This window comes from Mauremys reevesii, linkage group 21 (assembly GCF_016161935.1).
Source record: "Mauremys reevesii isolate NIE-2019 linkage group 21, ASM1616193v1, whole genome shotgun sequence".
Classification (NCBI taxonomy): Eukaryota; Metazoa; Chordata; order Testudines; family Geoemydidae; genus Mauremys; species Mauremys reevesii.
The window spans coordinates 4,717,190-4,735,545 of record NC_052643.1 but is presented as its reverse complement, the minus strand read 5'-3'; positions in this window follow the sequence as shown (position 1 = coordinate 4,735,545).

Genomic DNA, 18,356 nt, shown 5'->3' with positions numbered 1-18,356 from the left:
TTTGGTTGGCTGTATTCCTGGAGCTTTCATCACATGACATAATCTTTACTTAAAGATTAATCTTTAATTCCTGGAGACTCCAGGCCAATCCTGGAGAGTTGGCAACCCTATATGGGGATTGGAGTGGGGGAGCACAGGGGCCCTGGGCTGGAGGGCAGGCAGAGTCACATGGCGGGGGTCATGTGGTGAGGTCACATGCCCCCCCTTTAGCTGGTGCCCCCCCACGAGTTACCCATTCTACCCGTAAGAGTTAAAATCTACTTGCACCACTGCCTGTGTTTAAAAAAACCCAACAGCTCGGCTCTTCATCCCTCCCTGCACGTCTGCTGTGCTGAGCTCGTCTCTCTGAGGGCCCATCTACACGGCAATCAGCGGTGTGATGGCAGCAGGGGCTGGACTCCCTAGCCAGCATGGCTGAAAGTAGCAGTGAAGGTGCGGGAGCATGGACCCTGGTGCAGCCGAGCAATGGGAATATACACCCAGGGGAACTTGTATAGCCCAAGCTTAAGCCCATACGGCCACCCCTTCACTGCTATTTACAGCCCTACTAGCTCAATTAAAGCTAGAGCAGGTCTATCTAACCGAGTTGCAGCCACACCTCTGATTGCAGTGCAGAATCCTCCTGCAGCTCTGGTCTGAAATCCCCATGCAGAGAAGACACTGCTGCTGGGGGACACAGTTCAGGGACAGGCAGAGAAGCAGCGAACATGCGTTGGTCTGGCAAGGACATAGCTTCTTACCATGCTTAAACCTGGGAGGGGAAGGAGAAATTCCCTTGGCAGACAAGCAGCCATGACTGTGCCCTGGTAGCCTGATGCCTTGGAGTGGTTTCCCTGTGCAGGGGTTTCAGTTTCAGTCGATGTGACCCGTCACCCTGCAAGCTCCTTGGGGCAGGGAATGATCATTTACTGCCTGTTTGCCCCCTAAGCTTCTCTTTGAGTTTCAGGGTTTCACTTTGACGCCCGGGGAGGGTCAAAGTCACAACTGCCGAGGTTCCTGCTGAAATGACAAATGAAACCTGGTTCCAGGGCAAATCGCCACGACATCTGAAGGCAGAGATGGACCCACCTCCCCCTGCCTGCGCCCGGAATCAGCTCCAGAACAGGGCGTCCCAAAAGAAGGTCAGTCTTCCTGCCTGGTGCATTCTAGAGGTGACCAGAGGGCTGAATTGTGAGGCTTAGATCTGGAGTTGATCCCAAAGCTGAGTAGTGGGGATGGGCGGTCAGTCCTGGTGGGCAGGTCTGGGCCTCTCTGTACCCGCCAGGCTCTTGAGATTGATTCAAGCTTCCTACAAGCCCAGGCTGAGTTTGTAACCAAACCTGGACCCAGGTGAATGTTGCACAATCTCAATGCAAATGTTTCACTTAAGTGATGGTTTTTAAATGTGTCCCTGTTCCCCGGGGGCCATTGGGCTGCTATCAGTATCCAGTGCGTGAGGCTGATGTGAGCGGTTGGACTGCAAGCGCTTCAGCACAAGGACCATCTTTTCGATGCGTCTGCGTACAGCACCTAGCCCCATGGGGCCTCGCTCCCTCATTGCAGCCTCTGGGAGCTGCTGTAATAACAATAAATATGACAGGGTTGGTCATTTTGAGCAGGGAAGTTCCATTTTGAGATATTCAGCTAGCAAGATAATCACAAGAGCTCAGCACCTCGTACTCATTCATGGATTCATCTTCCAGCATCCTCTGTGCTGTAAATAAAGAGTTTTGTCCCCATTTAACAGATGGGGAGCCAAGGCACAGAGAGGCCGGGTGACTTGCCCAGGGTCATGCCAGAAACCTGTGGCAGAGCAGGGACTTGAATGTGGTTCTCTTCAGAGTCAGGCTGGTGCCTTCACCGCAAGCCAACCAGCCTTGCCCCCCGCCCAAGCCTTGCCGTTAGCGCAGAGAGTAAAACTTCACCTGCAGTTGACTCATCTGGGCAATTAAACGTGCTGAGGCAGTGAGCAGAGGGGAATAAAGTGCCTCTGAAATGTCAATAGAGTTTTTTATCTGGCCACAAAGCTGGGGGGGATTGGAAAAAGCAGGGTCACTGCTTGTGGCTCCTGGCGGAGGAAGGTTAACAACAGGCATCAAGGCAGAAAGACAATTATGGACACGGAATCTTTTGGAAAGAGAAAGTAGACTGCGGTTTGTTCCCAAGTTCCTTTCACAGAGCCGAGGAATCTGTTATTTAAAACAAAGTTACCGAGGTCAGCCAGCGCGAGCCGGCGGAAGGACAACCTGTGAAAATGAATATGCCAAGCGGCACTTGGGATCGGGGAGGAAAAAATGAATTTGTGCATATGAGTGGCTTTGGGGGAGGTGGAAAACGGCGCTTGGCCATGCTGTGAAACTTGATTGTGTGGCAATACAGAGCTGAAATGAAATGAGTCTGCAGGGACTGAATTTAATATTGCTTTGAAACCTTTGTCTTCATTTAGGACGATGGAATTGCATTTATTGTGCTTTCTCCCCAAGTCCTCTCTTTAAATGTATTTTGGATTTATTCACTTATGAAGCTTTGCAACAAGAAGTTGAAATAAGTAAATGGACATATTCCCCCCTCTTTTTTTTTTTATTTCCTGAGCTACATTAATTTCCAAACAAGATTTATTCTCTCTAGTTTCACTCCTCTGGTTACTGATGAACCTCTGTGGCTAGGGAATTGGCCGCTGGCATATTTGTGGGGCTCCCTTGTTTTATTACTGGAGAAGAACGATGGGAAAACTGGTTATTATGGATGTAATGGAAGAATTTTTTCAGGCTTTAAGCGTTAAATCTTTCAGCAAATTCCTCTCATCACCGTTTTAATATTGAAAAGGAAAGAGGGGCCGAGGGACAGAGGTCAGCGCTTGGGCTGTGGCATCCAAGCTTGGTTTATTCAATTGCCGCTAAGATTGAAGGATCAGGGATGGATCCTGAGCTGGGGTAAATTGGCTTCCTTCCATTGACTCCAATGAAGAGAGGTCGATTTGCACCAGCTGTTGATCTGGCCTAAAGTCTTTCAGGCTGCCTGGCAGGCAAATGTCAAGTCAGTCGCTGTTGCTCCCCGGGAGGCGAGGGAAGCAGAGAGCCGTAAGCCTGTGCTGCTTCAATAAAAAACAGAATATGAATTTATATTGTAAAATCCCATTTTCTCGCCCCCACTCAAGCTCCGGCTAGCTGTCCTGTGTGCTTATGGATGCAGGGAACGTTGCGGAAGCCTCTTAGGTGTTTGCATAATCATCTACCCTGCTGTAATTTTTAAGTCCTCCGCAAGTTCCTCTTTTGTCTTATTTCTGCCGCTCGTGGCAGGGGTGGAGGCTGAGGTACCTGGTAGCTGCAACAGCAGCGAGCGCGCAGGACTGGGGCTCAGGTCGTTGCCATCTGTGTTCAGGAAAGCGCCAGCATGGGGGCTGGCTCCAAGGTGTACCTCTGCAGCATTCCACGGAAGGGAGGCAGAGGATATGTCTACACTGCAGGCCCAGGCTGTGATGACAGCAGGAGCTGGCAGACCCGATCTAGCTTTAATCACACCCAGTGACTGCAGTCTAGGCAGACCCTGAGGCTCCAGGGGAGCCAGGCTTAAACGACAGAAGCACAGCTCCTATCCCTGCAGCCTTGTGTGCAGACCCCTGCGCCCACACACAACCCCACCTCAGTTTTAGGAGACAGTGTGGCCTAATAAACAGTGCACTGGATTGGGACTCAGGAGACCTGAAGTCTATTCCCAGCTCTGCCACGGGCCTGCTGGGTGACCGTGCGCAAGCCATGTCCACATTCTGTGCCTCAGTTTCCCCATCTGTAAAACGGGGGTGATGATCCTGACCTCCTTTCTGAAGTACTTTGAGATCTACAGCTGGAACATGCTAGAGCAGCTAAGGATTATTATTAAAATTATTTCCCCTCACAGCTGTCAAAGCTTAAGGCCCAAGTTCCAGTATCGCCAACCCCGAGTATTGAAAAAGCATGTCTCCATCTCCCGCAAAGTCATGGGATTTTTAAAACCTCACACATTTGGGGTTCTTTTTATTTGCCTTCTGGCTTTTGAGCCTTTGGGGGGGGGTCACATTTTCAGGCTTAGCTCTGCAACCCTAAGGGCTAGAACCATGTTATTATTTTTTTTTATAATGAAAGCTGAGCGTCTGAGGGTATTCACCTGACTCCCGGAGCTGGGACCTTAAGAAAAAACACCAACTATCATGAGAGCATGACAAAATGGTGAGCGTTGGCAGCGCTGCAGTTCTGGAGCCCTCACTCCCCTGGAGTGGCACTCAGTCATTGAAGTCATGGGGAATGCTCATGTCACTAAATGCTTCTCAACATGAGCGGCAGAATCGGACCCCAACAATACTGGCTTGGGGTGGAGAGCCTGGCTAGAAATTTGCCCTTTAAAGTCAATTTCATTAAGCAAGGAAGCAAATAACGATAGTTTGACCCAATCAAAGCCCAAGAATCAAAACTGTACTTCCCTGCACTGGCAAGCCACCCCACAGCCACTGCTGGTAGTTCAGATGCTGAGCAGGAGTGTCCACGGACCCTGTATTTTGGGGGCTCAGTACACACTGGGGTGGAAGGCAGGGTGAGAACAGCTGCTACTGGGACCCTACTTCATTCCCCTCTCGTTTCTGTCACCCTCCCCGGATGTCTCACTTTCATCCCACGCCGGGACTGTGGCTCTCAAAAGCCCTCTGATCCTTACCCCCAACTCCCAAGGCCTTGTCTATTTCAGATGACCCGAGGAGAGACATTCTGTCTGTGGTTGGGACAAAGCCTGATTAAACTGGATCCTAGGATCATGCTACAGTGCTGATAACGCTGGGTAAGCCGAGGCCCTGTTAGAACATGAGCAAGCAGCGATGACGCTGGTAGAACCCCACTCCTTCCTCCCCGGGGCATGAAATCTACAGCCCAGAGGGGTCTTTAAAGTGCATCCTGCACAGGAAGCCTCGTGGCTGGGTTGGGAAGCAGCAATAGCTGGCCATGCCCGCAGGAATCCATGGTACCACAGCAGCAAAGCTGCGACTGAAAGAAGAACATGTCATCATAAAGGAGGGCACTGATCCCTTCGCTCCACTGCCAGGAAACTTACGGCCAAGACAAAACGTATTGCGAGGGGATTATGCTCTATCATTTTCCTGAAGCACTGTCATTAACCTTCACTCGACATGGAACCCTGCCCCCCTGCGCGCTCCACTTACAAGCAGAGCCCATGCAAACTAGAGGCTCCAGCCAGGTCCCTGGCTGTAAATCATCCTCACTTTCCGTTGTGCTGGAAAGCTGGGTAAAGAGGAAAGGCTGATTTAAGTCTTATTTAAACATTTTGTAAGTCATTTTGGTGCATTTAAGTCCTTCTTCATCTTCTTGTAAGTGTCTCTCTTGCTAAGCCCCTGAAAGGAAGACGAATGGCAGAAATAAAAGGTCTAATTGGCAACTTTTTCCTTGTCTTTGGCCAATTTCAGGACTTAATCATGATGAATACGATTAAGACCAGGGCTGAGTGAGTGCTTAGCAGGCAGGATTTTCCCAGCAGCCGGACCCTGGCAGTGGAATAGGCTCCTGCAAGAGGCAGGAATGGCCCCGCGCCTGGCTGCCTTCGGAACGAACTGCTCTGCCACTCCCCCTCCCATGGCTAGATTCCTCACCCAGACCCACGCACCCCAAAACGACTCCTCTGAAAGCAGCGGCGCTATTGCGCCTACATTACGGCCGAAGCCCTGCGAGTACCTAGACATCAGACCTTGGGGAAACGCACACAGAGTAAGTCCTGCACCGCCGCCTTCCATTCCGGCAGGCGGCATCGAGTCTGGCAAACGGGCCAATGCTGAACCAGCTGATGAAAGGAGGAGCAGCCTGCAGCATCTGCCTCTGCAAAAAGACAGCAAGCCCCGAGGGGCTGCCCACAGCTGCATTCGCCGACAGGAAGCAAACAGCCTGGCACCCCAGGGAATGCCCACAGCTATCCAGCAAACAGACAAGTGGCAGCCTAAGGGAGTTAGACACAACATTCAATGGGATTTTGCCTGTAAGTCCCTTAGGTGCCTTTGCAAATCCCAACCAGAGACCAATACCCCTGGGGGATGCCCACAGATAGGGGACTGGGATCTGCCAACAGACTTCACCCCCTGGAGGGAGCACAGAGCAGTTTCCACGAATATGGGGCAGACTTCCCTGTGCCGACAGGGGAGCTCCATTCACTGAGACAGGGAGTCTACAACACCTCCCCAGGGGGACGCAAGCATAGGGGTACAGAGAGCTCCACTAGGTAACCTGCCCAGACAGTGATTAGAAAGAACCACGCTTACAAGACTAAGCACCCAGTAACATACCTCCTTATCGTCCCCGCAAGAAACCCTGAACGCCCGGCTGGAATTCTCCCCCGACCCCTGGATCAGAAAGTGCCTCAGGCCTGGATGCTGGACCTCAGCTGCTGGATGTCAACTGGTGTGTGTGTGTGCTGGGGAGGGGGGACTCCATCTTAAAGGGGTGGTCACCCCTACAGCCCCGGGGAGTCCTGGTAGGTGAGTAGGGAGGTCAGTGCACAGTGCAACTCTTGTTCACCCTATGTTTTCGGGTAAGGTGGGTGGGTGAGATTCTGTGGCCTGCATTGTGCAGGAGGTCAGACTAGATGATCATAATGGCCCCTTCTGACCTTAAAGTCTACGAGTCTATGAGATCATTAGAAGGAGGATGTCTCCTGATCTGACCCACCTGGGATGGGATCATGGGCCCTTTTCCTCTCTCACTCTGGTCCTCCTTCACTTCGGTGGCCTGAGCCAGTGGTGCCCCCTTCCCATCTGCTGGAGCCGAGATGGGGCACCCAGCCAGATTCCACGTGGTTGGCCGGTGTTCTGACTCATCCAGCCTTGCCGTCGAAGGTTGGTTAGGGGGTGAAGGAGGAGAAGCGCTGAAGCCCAACTAGCCTTGCATCGCTTCTTCTAATTTCCCTGGAGCATAAGCTGCAGAGGTATCGTTTCCATTCACTTCCATTGTCTTTATCCGCCTGGGAACTCATCTGGTTTTCAGCTATCAGGATCAACGAAAGATGCTGTGTATTTCCTCCTGATTGCCATCTCAGCGGAAGGCTATATCTCCCTGGGCTGGAATTTGAGTGTCTTTTTCAAAACTTAAACTCTCATATTCCCATAGGCCCCGGGGAATGCAAGCCAGAGAAAAATGGAAGTAGCAACTGCAGGGGATTCATTTTAATGCCTGGATCAAACCAAAGCCCATATATTAGCATCCTTTGCAGCCCAGCGATTCTTAAGAAGGCACCTCCACTTCTGTGCTCCAATGCCAAGACATTTCCATGCCATGGGGCCTGGTAGAGGGAGGATCCAGATAGCGGACGTTGGGTAGCTCTGTCAGAGCAGAGGAGTTGGGTCACTAAGTATTGGGAGAGAATAATGCAGCTCCAGCAAGCTTCCCCAACCCCCTGCTGCCTTGTGTGCCCCATCCTAGGACTGCCGGGTTGTGGGATGTCCTAGGAGGTGGAGAGAGCTGCCCCAGCTGCAGTAAGGAACTTTACTAGCCAACTGAGTGGTGGGCAATTAGAATGATGTTCATGAACTGGGGATGAAACCGTCGCGTTATTCCAGGGGAACTCAGTCATGGGGATGTGGCAGAGCCTGGGGGCACCAGGCCACCCAAAGTGTCCCTGCTTCAGGTACCAGGCCCAGCATGCCCATCCTCTGGGCCCCCACAGGTCTGCTGCTTCGCCTGGGTAGCTCAGCGTGCAATTGTGCTGCCTTAATGCCTGGCCAGCTGGCTGCAGGATCCAAGGTCATTTAATTAACCTCAAAAATGTGTATTTAAGCGACTCCAGTGCCGGTGAAAGGTGCCAGATTGGCAGCCTCTGAGGCAAAGGCATCTTCATTCATCAGGCAGGTAGCTACGGGGGACCTGCAGGCTGAGCTATCCATGGGCAGCCACCCTCTCACACACCTGGGAGCTCAACCCTGGCCTGCAGGATCACCTCTGGGGGCAGATGGAAGTAGGGTCTCCCTGGTCCATTGCAGTCTATAAGCTCTTCTACAAAGACAGGGAGCCAGTTCAATGATGCTATATTATTTTGCACACACACACCCCACAATCCAGAGGTGAAAGACTCCAGACAGCTTAGTCCCATTCCTTTGGCCATATTAGTCCATCATATCTTCGCTTAGGACATTCCAGACACCAAGGTTTTGGGGGGCTCTTTTGAGACACCACCACGGCCCTCACTCGCCCAGGCATGTGCAGTGTCTCACCCGCTATGGCACTGAGTGGCCCTGCAATGCATGATGCAGAAAGAAACACGTTTCTAATCATCCGTTATTAAGAAAAGCCCTCTCCCAAACTAGGTCAGCAAGCATCTCTCGGTCAGTTTCCCATGCCAATGCATAATGGATTTCCTAGAAATAAGTCCCTCTTTTAAGCCTGGGTTAAAAGCATGTGGGCCGGTGGGTGGAGAAGGGGGCTGATTGTTAACTAGTCGAGAGGAAGGGTGGTTTTGTGATTTCAGCCACTAGCCTGGAACTCAGGAAAGCTGGGTTCAAATCCTAGCTCTGTCCCTGTGAGACTTCGGGCAAATCAGCATAGCAGTGAAAGTCCTTTGGGGCTGGAAAGAGACAAGGTGGGGGAGGTAATATCTTTTATTGGACAAACTTCCACTGGCAGAAGAGAGGCTTCTGAGCATCACAGAGAGCTTGTCTCTTTCACCAGCAGCAGGTAGTCCAGTAGGAGGTATTACCTCACCCACCTTCTCTCTCATATTCTGGGACCACCATGGCTACAACAATGAAACTGGAAGACACCCTGTTCCCTGTTGTTGGGGCATTCAGAGAGATTCCTCCCTGCCATACTAATGTGACATCCAGTACTCCTGCGTATGCAGGTTCTTAATTTCAACAGTATCTTTGCCTTCCATTTGTCAGGATCATAAATCAATTTTTTTTTTACACCTGCTCCAAAAATCCAAGAGCTTTTGCTGTGACATTCTAATCACCTTGTTAATAGTCTCGCATCAGATACTGCAGGGCATTCTGGGAGGAATCCATGGTGAGAGACAGAGAAAGGCAAAACACTCTAAAAGTCAAGCTTTGCTATCAAACCAGGGCCCTGATTCTCCTCTCACTTACTCCTGCTTTACACCCGGTGTAACTCCACTGAAGTCAACGGGACAGCTTCTAGCAGGACTTGCTGCGGATATGACCAGTGTGCGCCGTCAGTGGAGTCACATCCATCAGTGAAAGTGAACTCAGAGGTGCACTTTGGGCTAGAATATCCAGAGTAAAACATTGATTATTTTATGCTTTGTTCTCTGCCAGCAGAGGGTTCCTTCTGTTAGAACCCCCCTCCCCAATGATTTTTCCCCTACTCAAAATTCCATTTCCCCATCCCAGTCTAGCATCCTGCTTGACCTGCATCCTGTCCATGCCCTGCCTGAATCGCCAGAAGGTGGCACGACAGAGTAATAGGAACATCTCTCTCCCCCCACAGGAGTCGAGGCCTTGTTCATTGTTAAAACATCTATGTTCAAACCCTCTGTCTTTAGAGCAGCCCCATGATAATGCAAGCACCTAAAGCAGTCCGTTCCCAGCATCCTTCTTCGTTAATCAAGCATTTAACTCTCAGATAAATGTCCCATCTGCTGGCTTTGGTCTGCATTCCCCATGGATCAGCCGAGCTGCATTGTGTTTGGAAAAGAGTTACACGTCTTCCGACTCAAAGTGTGCAACTGGTTCCTAGTTCCATAAGGTAACAACCCCAGATTCACCCTCCCCCCCGAAGTAACTGGGGGAGTTGAAATCCAAATCCAGAGCAGACTCAAAAACCCAAATGCCCCCAAACGAGGATAGTCTCAATATCCACCTCCAAATGCTCTGCTCGGGGCCCAGCTCTTTTCAAGGTATTTAGTAAGATGTTTTCAAGTTTTATTTCTTATGATTTATATTTTAGTAGCACCTGCAGGCCCCAGTGGAGATTGCGGCCCCCTATTGTTAGGTGTGGGTCACTCACATCGTCCCTGCTCCAAACAGCTTACAGCATGTGTACGCAGGGGAGACAAAGCAAGCACGATTAGTTCCATTTTACAGATAGGAAAATGAGGCACAGAGAAATTAAAAGCCACACAAGGCACCAGCGGCCGAGGTGGCAACTGAGCCCAGTGACAGTCCAGTGCCTTAATCACAACACAAGGACAACCACGAGGGGCCATCTAGCTCCGTAGCCTGTGTCTGACAGCAGCTAAAACCAGACAAAACCCAGCCCAAGGCAGATGCAGTGATGCCATTTGGGGAAAGCTTCCTGGGATAGTTGCATCCAAACCCAGCGGCCTCTGCAGACATGCAGCCACTGACAGTGTTATAACCTAGACGAGAACCAGGTCCCTGACTTCTCCTCGGATACCTTAGCCCAGTGGTTCGCAAGCTTTTGTCCTGGTGACCCCTTTCACACAGCAGGCCTCTGACTGCGACCCCCCTAATAAACTAAACACACTTTTTAATATATTTAACACCATTATAAACGCTGACGGCAAAGCGGGGTCAGGGGTGGAGGCTGACAGCTGGCGACCCGCCCCCATGTAATAACCTCATGACCCCCTGCGGGTTCCTGACCCCCAGTTTGAAAACCTCTGCCTTAGCCACTGGACCAGTGACTCTCAACCAGGGGTACGTGCACCTCTGGGGTACGCAGAGGTCTTCCAGGGAGTTCAGCAACTCATCTAGAGCTTTGCCTCGTTTTACAGCAGGCGACACAAAAAGCCCCAGCACAGTCAGTACAAACTAAAATTTCATCCAGAGAATGACTTGTTTATACTGCTCTATAGACTAGACGCCGAAATGTCAGTGCAATATTTATATTCCAATTGATTTATTTTATAATTATACGGCAAAAAAGTGAAAGTCGGCAACTTTGTCAGTCACAGCGAGCTGTGCCGCTTTCGTATTTTGATGTCTGATTCTGTCAGCAAGTCGTTTCTAAGTGAGGTGTAACTTGGGGGGTACGCAGGACAAAGCAGCCTCCTGCCAGGGGTACAGTCGTCTTGGAATGTTTGCGAGCTGCTGCATCTGACCACACAGCCTGTATTCCAGTTTTATGGAGAGTGCTACGGATCAGACCTGGGGGTTATGTTCTCCCTGCACCTTCCTCCACTGGTCTGTGGCCCTCTGCCCCATCCGAGGGTGAGGGGGATGCCTTCTGCCCACATCGGTTGTCAATCTCATTAAAAGGAAAGGCAATTAAAATAATGAATAGGCTCTAACCACTATTGATTGCTCTTCAAATACACCGGAGGGGCTGGGCGGGAGCCAGCTGTGGCTGGGAACTCGCCAGGTGCTGCGCGATTTAAACACTCCCTTCCTGGAGCAAGCCACTGTGCTGAAGGGGTGTCTTGCAATTTGCTGGTGGGACTTTTAACTCACTCTTGCCCTGCAAGAGTAAACATCTGTAAAGATGTTGGTCTCCATCTTCTGGCTGTGGGGTGAGCTTAGGGTGACCAGACAGCAAGTATAAAAAAAAAAAATCAGGATGGGGTGGGGTTAATAGGTGCCTATATACGAGAAAGCCCCAAATATCAGGACGGTCCCTATAAAATCAGGACATCTGGTCACCCGAGGTGAGCTAGAGCTGACCCAGCAAGGGCTGATCTTCACAGGGACGGAGGGTGAGGAGCCTGTTGGGTGTGGCTGGGGATCTGCCCCACAAAACCCAATGGCCACGTGTGTGGAGGGAAGGCGGTTGTGGTTCCTGTTTTCAGTGCACCACGACAAATGGGACGCCCGCCTTTTCCGGGCAGTGATGGGATCCGAGGCCTGAGCAGCAGGATCAGGCCTCAGCGCTGGGTGCGCCATTCCTGTACATTTGGAGCAGGAAGCCAGGCAGGAAGGAAAGGGCCCTATAAGAGCCTTAGGAGTAACCCCCCCACACACACACACACAAACCCTCACTATCCACCCCCAGTGGAACCTCTCTACATCCTGCTCCACCAGTGATGCTGAGGGGCCTGGGGCTGACCCGACACTGGGTCTCTGCAGCGTCGCGTCTCAGCCCCAAAGGGATCCAGCCGGGCTGGTCAGCCTGAGACGACGGCAAGGATCTCAGAGCATCCCCTCTGCCCTAGGATGCCCCCTCCTGAGATCAAACAGCCAGAGGGTCCAGGAAAACAGCAGCATGGTGGGTGCCCCAGCTGGGGAAAGCCCTGGGAAGGGCGGGGATCGCCTCGTGGGCACTCATAGGGATTCTCCATGGACACTCCCCTCTTCGACAGCTGAATTGACACCGGCTCAATCTGTGCAGAATTACCCCTCTCTCCCTGGAATCCCTCCATAGAATCATAGAATCTCAGGGTTGGAAGGGACCTCAGGAGGTATCTAGTCCAACCCCCTGCTCAAAGCAGGACCAATCCCAACTAAATCATCCCAGCCAGGGCTTTGTCAAGCCTGACCTTAAAAACCTCTAAGGAAGGAGATTCCACCACCTCCCTAGGTAACCCATTCCAGTGCTTCACCACCCTCCTAGGAAAAACTTTTTTACTAATGTCCAACCTAAACCTCCCCCTCTGCAACTTGAGACCATTACTCCTTGTTCTGTCATCTTCTACCACTGAGAACAGTCTAGATCCATCCTCTTTGGAACCCCCTTTCAGGTAGTTGAAAGCAGCTATCAAATCCCCCCTCATTCTTCTCTTCTGCAGGCTAAACAATCCCAGTTCCCTCAGCCTCTCCTCATAAGTCATGTGCTCCAGCCCCCTAATCATTTTTGTTGCCCTCCGCTGGACTCTCTCCAATTTATCCACATCCTTCTTGTAGTGTGGGGCCCAAAACTGGACACAGTACTCCAAATGAGGCCTCACCAGTGCTGAATAGAGGGGAATGATCACATCCCTCCATCTGCTGGAAATGCCCCTACTTATACAAGCCAAAATGCCATTAGCCTTCTTGGCAACAAGGGCACACTGTTGACTTATATTCAGCTTTTCATCCACCGTAACCCCTAGGTCCTTTTCTGCAGAACTGCTGCCCAGCCATTCGGTCCCTAGTCTGTAGCAGTGCATGGGATTCTTCCGTCCTAAGTGCAGGACTCTGCACTTGTCCTTGTTGAACCTCATCATATTTCTTTTGGCCCAATCCTCTAATTTGTCTAGGTCCCTCTGTATCCTATCCCTACCCTCCAGCGTATCAACCACTCCTCCCAGTTTAGTGTCATCTGCAAACTTGCTAAGGGTGCAGTCCACACCATCCTCCAGATCGTTAATGAAGATATTGAACAAAACCGGCCCCAGCACCGACGCTTGGGGCACTCCACTTGATACCGGCTGCCAACTAGACATGGAACCATTGATCACTACCCGTTGAGCCCGACCATCTAGCCAGTTTTCTATCCACCTTACCATCCATTCATCCAGCCCAGACTTCTTTAACTTGCTGGCAAGAATACTGTGGGAGACTGTATCAAAAGCTTTGCTAAAGTCCAGAAATAGCACATCCACTGCTTTCCCCTCATCCACAGAGCCGGTTATCTCATCATAGAAGGCAATTAGGTTAGTCAGGCATGATTTGCCCTTGGTGAATCCATGCTGACTGTTCCTGATCACTTTCCCCTCCTTTAAGTGGTTCAGAATTGATTCCTTGAGGACCTGTTCCATGATTTTTCCAGGGACTGCGTATTTCACAGCTCTCCCCCTAGAACGCCCTCGGCTTGGCTAGGGCTGGCTGCCACCCCTGGTGATCTCACCTCTTCTGCTATGAGAGTCATTATCCCTGGCCTTGTAGGTTGGAACAGCCTCCTGCACCTCATCTCACTTCACATCTGGCCTGAATACAGACCTGGCTTTCCTCCCTGGCTATCACCCCTACATCCCCTCCCCCTCCGCTGTTAGCTCTCTGCAGAGCTTTTTGGGGTGGTTATATTCAAAGACACTAGAGGGAGAGGGGTGGAGAATCTGCTCAATACGAGCTTCCCATGTGACTCTGTGTCCGGAAGAGCTAACGAGAGCCTGGGATGTATAAATTGGGGAATCTCAAGACGAAGCAAAGAGGTTATTTTGCCTCTGCATTTGGCACTAGTGTGACTGTTGCTGGAATCCGGTGTCCAGGTCTGGTCCACACAATTCAAAAAGGATATTGATCAATTGGAACGGGTTCAGCAAATAGCCACGAGAATGATTCAAAGGATTAGAAAACCTGCCTTGTAGCGATACAGCCAAAGAGCTCAATCTATATAGTTTAGCACAGAGAAGGTTAAGAGGTGACGTGGTTACAGTCTATAAGTATCTACACGGGGAACAAATATTTAATAATGGGCTCTTCAATCTAGCAGAGAAAGGTCTAGCATGATCCAATGGCTGGAAGTTGAGGCTAGAGAAATTCAGACTGCACACAAGACTTCAATTAATAATAGTGGGAGTCATTAACCATGGAAACAATTTGCCAAGGGACGTGGTGGAACCGCTGGCAATTTTTAACTCAAGATTGGAGGTTTTTTCAGAAAGATTTGCTCTTGGGATTGTTTTGGGGCCACTCTCTGGCCTGTGTTATCCTGGAGGTCAGACTAGAGGACCACAATGGTCCTTTAAGAATCGGTATTTATGAATCTATGCCTAGAATAAAGCAGAGAGGAGGGAGAGTTTACTGACGGCAACTCAGGGAGCTGACCAAATTCCTGTGTCCAGGTAACCCTGTGGCACCAAGACTGATATTCAGAAAGATGGTTTGGAAAAGCTACACAGGGAGGGAGGCTGAAGACCTTCTGCTAGCATCACACGCCTGCCCGCAAACTCGACGGGTGGCATCATGCCCTTCCCCAGCGCCACCTGGCAGGGAAGAGATGGGACAGGGCCCAGCTGAGCTCCTGTGACCCTCAGCTCAGCTTCTCCCGCCTCTTGAGCGGATGCTCCGGGGAAGAGCTATAAGGGAGACGGGTCTGGGATGCTACTTTCAGAAGGTAGGACCAAGAAAACTGGGCTGAATCCCCATCTGAGGAGTCTCCTGGTCTCCTGTCTAGTTATAGTCACTTATTGGTACAATCACTCGCCCATGCAGCGGCAGTGTCTGCATCCATTCCCCCAGCTCACACAGCAGCAGCAAAGCATGCCAAAGCTCCCATGCAGGGGCCTGATTCTGCGTTCACCTGCACTCGCTTTATGCCACCGTAGCCCCAGTGCAAAATGGGATTAAGTGAGAGACCTGATGTATTGCTCTCGCTAAAGATGCCCCTGGCCCCAGAGCCAAGGCATAGGCAGGGGAGGTGGGGGGGGGGGGAAAGAGAAGCCAAGGAGTCAAAAATCATCCCCATCCCTCTGCAATGTTTTTAATTCCCCCACCCTTATTTTTCTGCAAGGTGCACCCGCCACCACTTTATTCATGAAGATTTGCATTGATTTTGTCATAAAATGTTATGAATTCTGCTTGTGGAAAAATAACATTGATCCCTCTGCCTCTAAATTTGTCTCCCCGCTGCCTGGTCCCTTAATGGCTTTCACCAAGATTTACACTGGGGATTTCAGGGACTTGGGGGGTTTTCCTTCTCCTTGCTAGAAAGTTTCTTCTGTGGTTGGGAACTTTGTTTTTCTGTAAAGTCACCTGGGGGGGCCTGATCCTCCATTACCATGCACCTCATGGGCAGTGTTCCCTCTAATTTTTCCCACCCATGTGTGGAAAAAATTGTCATGTGCACCAATAGGGAGGTGATGTGTGGCGGTGTGGGGCTGAGGGGTTCGGCGTGTGAGGGCAGGCTCAGGGCTGGGGCAGAGGGTTGGGGTGTGGGGGGGTGAGGGCTCCAGCTGGGGGTGCGGGCTCTGGGGTGGGGGCAGGGAAGAGGGGTTGGGGTGCAAGAGGTTGCTCTGGGGCTACAGCGGGGAGAGAGGACTCCAAGCTCTCCCTCCCCACAGCAGCGCCTGGGCTGGTGTGTGTGGGGGAAGAGGTGCCTCTCCCTGTCGCGGCAGCTCCAGGGCTGGGGCTGCAGGATAGGTACCCCTCCCCCAGACATGGCAGACCTGGGCTGGGGCTGGGTTCAGGCTGCCTCTCCCCCGGCCATGGCAGATCCGGGGCCGGGTTGGGGCCGGGGGAAGGGGCACCCCTCCCACAGCTGCAGCTGGTCCTGGTCGGACAGACCCCCTGAGCATCTGCGTGGTGCTAAATAGGCTGCTGGGTGGCCGCGCAGCTTACAGGGAATTTAGCTCATTGGCCCAATGTGTGGTCACTCTGCACCTTGCACCTGGTTCTCAGCTACTCTGTGGTCTCTGTACACCAGCCTGGGCTCTAAGGAGTGATGTGAAGCAGTACCTGTGTCAACGAGAATCCAACCCCCGGAGCAATTCTGACAGCAGCCATCTTGGCAGACAAACTGGGGATTGAACCGTGGGCTTCCAGAGCAGAGAGCAAAAGATGGTCGAGCTTGAGCGAAAGAACTAGGGGTGGATGCTTTTCGCTCCAAGAGGCAGACCTGTAACACACTCACCCGTGGGTTATACAGTCATGTCTGCAGGTGGCAGTTGGTTTTAGCCAGCATCTTACAGCAGCGGCCGTTGATTTATCTAGCAACGCTAGGCCAAAACGTGCTCTCGGTTGCACCGGTGCAAACAGCACATAACCGGTTGCCTTCCATGGGAATATTGCCTGAGAGAGACACAGCACGAATCAGGGGGCTGAATGGGCTTTACTCACGTAGAGTAGTGCTTACTCTTCACTATGGAACAGCTCACCGGACAAGAGGCAGCGTGGCCCAATGGCTAGATCTGCTACATTTTGGCTCATTTTAGGCAAGTCATTTCCCATTCCACCCTTTGTCTATGGCCTGTTTAGATTGTAAATTATTTTTTGGGGAGGGAGGGGGGGGCTGTAGGGCTGGGCCAGAGGTGGTCTGGCCTAGTGGTCAGAGAAGGAGTCCGAGCCAGGAACGAGAGCCAGCGGTCAGAACCGGATTACCTGGAGTCAGGGAAGGCAGAAGCAGGGCTGGTGCTGAGGGAGGAGGCTTCCCAGGCCAGGTGCAGAGCAGGATCGAGGCTGGAGTGAGGCAAGCACAGGGAGGCAGAGAACCCATGAGTACCTGCACTGAGTAGCCAGCAAGCCCTGGCTGCTGGGCTTAAGAAGTAGTCAGCTGCCTTCTTTAGCCAATCAGGCGGGGCAGGTCGCCAGGCTTTGGCTATCAGGAGACTGAACAGGAGCAGCTGTAGGGCCTTATTCCTACTCTGGGCACAGATTATCTCTTATTATTCACATACACAGCACCTTGTGCAAAGGAAGCCAGACGTTGGTCGGAGCCTGCAGGCACTACCATAATAAAAATAATACGCAGAGCGCGGCAGAGGACTGAAGTTCCATTTCCCAACCGGAACAAACATAGACAAATCGCTGCCCGGAAAACTGCTGAAGAAAAACTGCTTTGACGTCAACTGAACTGTTTCCTCGGGACAAAATGGACACCTGTCAGTTTGGGCTGTTTTAAAAGTTTTGTGTTTCTCGGACAATATCTGCTACGATGCAAGAGGTAAAAAAAAAAAATCCAAAGAAAAAGTTTTAAAATGGAAATATCAAACCCGTATGTTCGGGAAAGTGTCCGAGCGAGATGTTTGAACTTTGTCAGAACCTTTTTGTCCAGTTTTCTTCCTAAACGAAATGTGGGTGAAATTGAGCAGATTTTGCAAAGCATGTCAATTTCAACAGACCCACATATTCAAGGGCTTTGGGCAGAGCCCTAAAAGTCTCACCCCCCCCCCCCCCAAAAAACACTTTTGATGCCCATGTAGCCCATTGTTCAGGCTCCCCCTTCTGTCCCTTATCCTACAGAGGCCAGCTAGAGGGACTTAGGTGCCTAGTGCAATTTTTAAAAGCTCTGAGGTGTCTCGCTCCCACTGAAATCAGTTTGAGTTAGGTGCTTAGACACTTGAAAATTCCACTAGATTCCTATCTGAATCGCAGGTGCCTGATACCTTAAAAAAATCTGACCCTAAAAGTCCTTTAAAATAAGCTGTGGTGAGTCATGATCTTAGCACTGAACGTCCAGAGTTCATTCGCTGGTGATGACACTACAGATTTTGAGCCCAATCCTGTGAAACCTTACGACATGACTAGCCTGCTGATAGCAATAGGAGTACGCGCCTCAGTGAGAGTCTGCAGGATCGGGCCTCTTCAGCGCGGCTTCCAACTGCCTTGTTCCCAAGGAGAGCGTTCAGTTCTCTCTGCACGAGGCCTAAGTGCATTGTTTAAATACAGCATATATCACCGTGGATCAATAGCGCTCTGTGTTACTTAATGGGCCTTGGCTGCTGGCTTGTTTTAGAATCATCTGTTAAAAATGTATCACCACTGCACTTTCTGATGTGCATTATGATAAGTTATTAATGTGCCCAGCTGCATTTATTAATATTTTTCTGAAATATTGATAAAGCTTTTTATAAATGGAAGCTTCGCT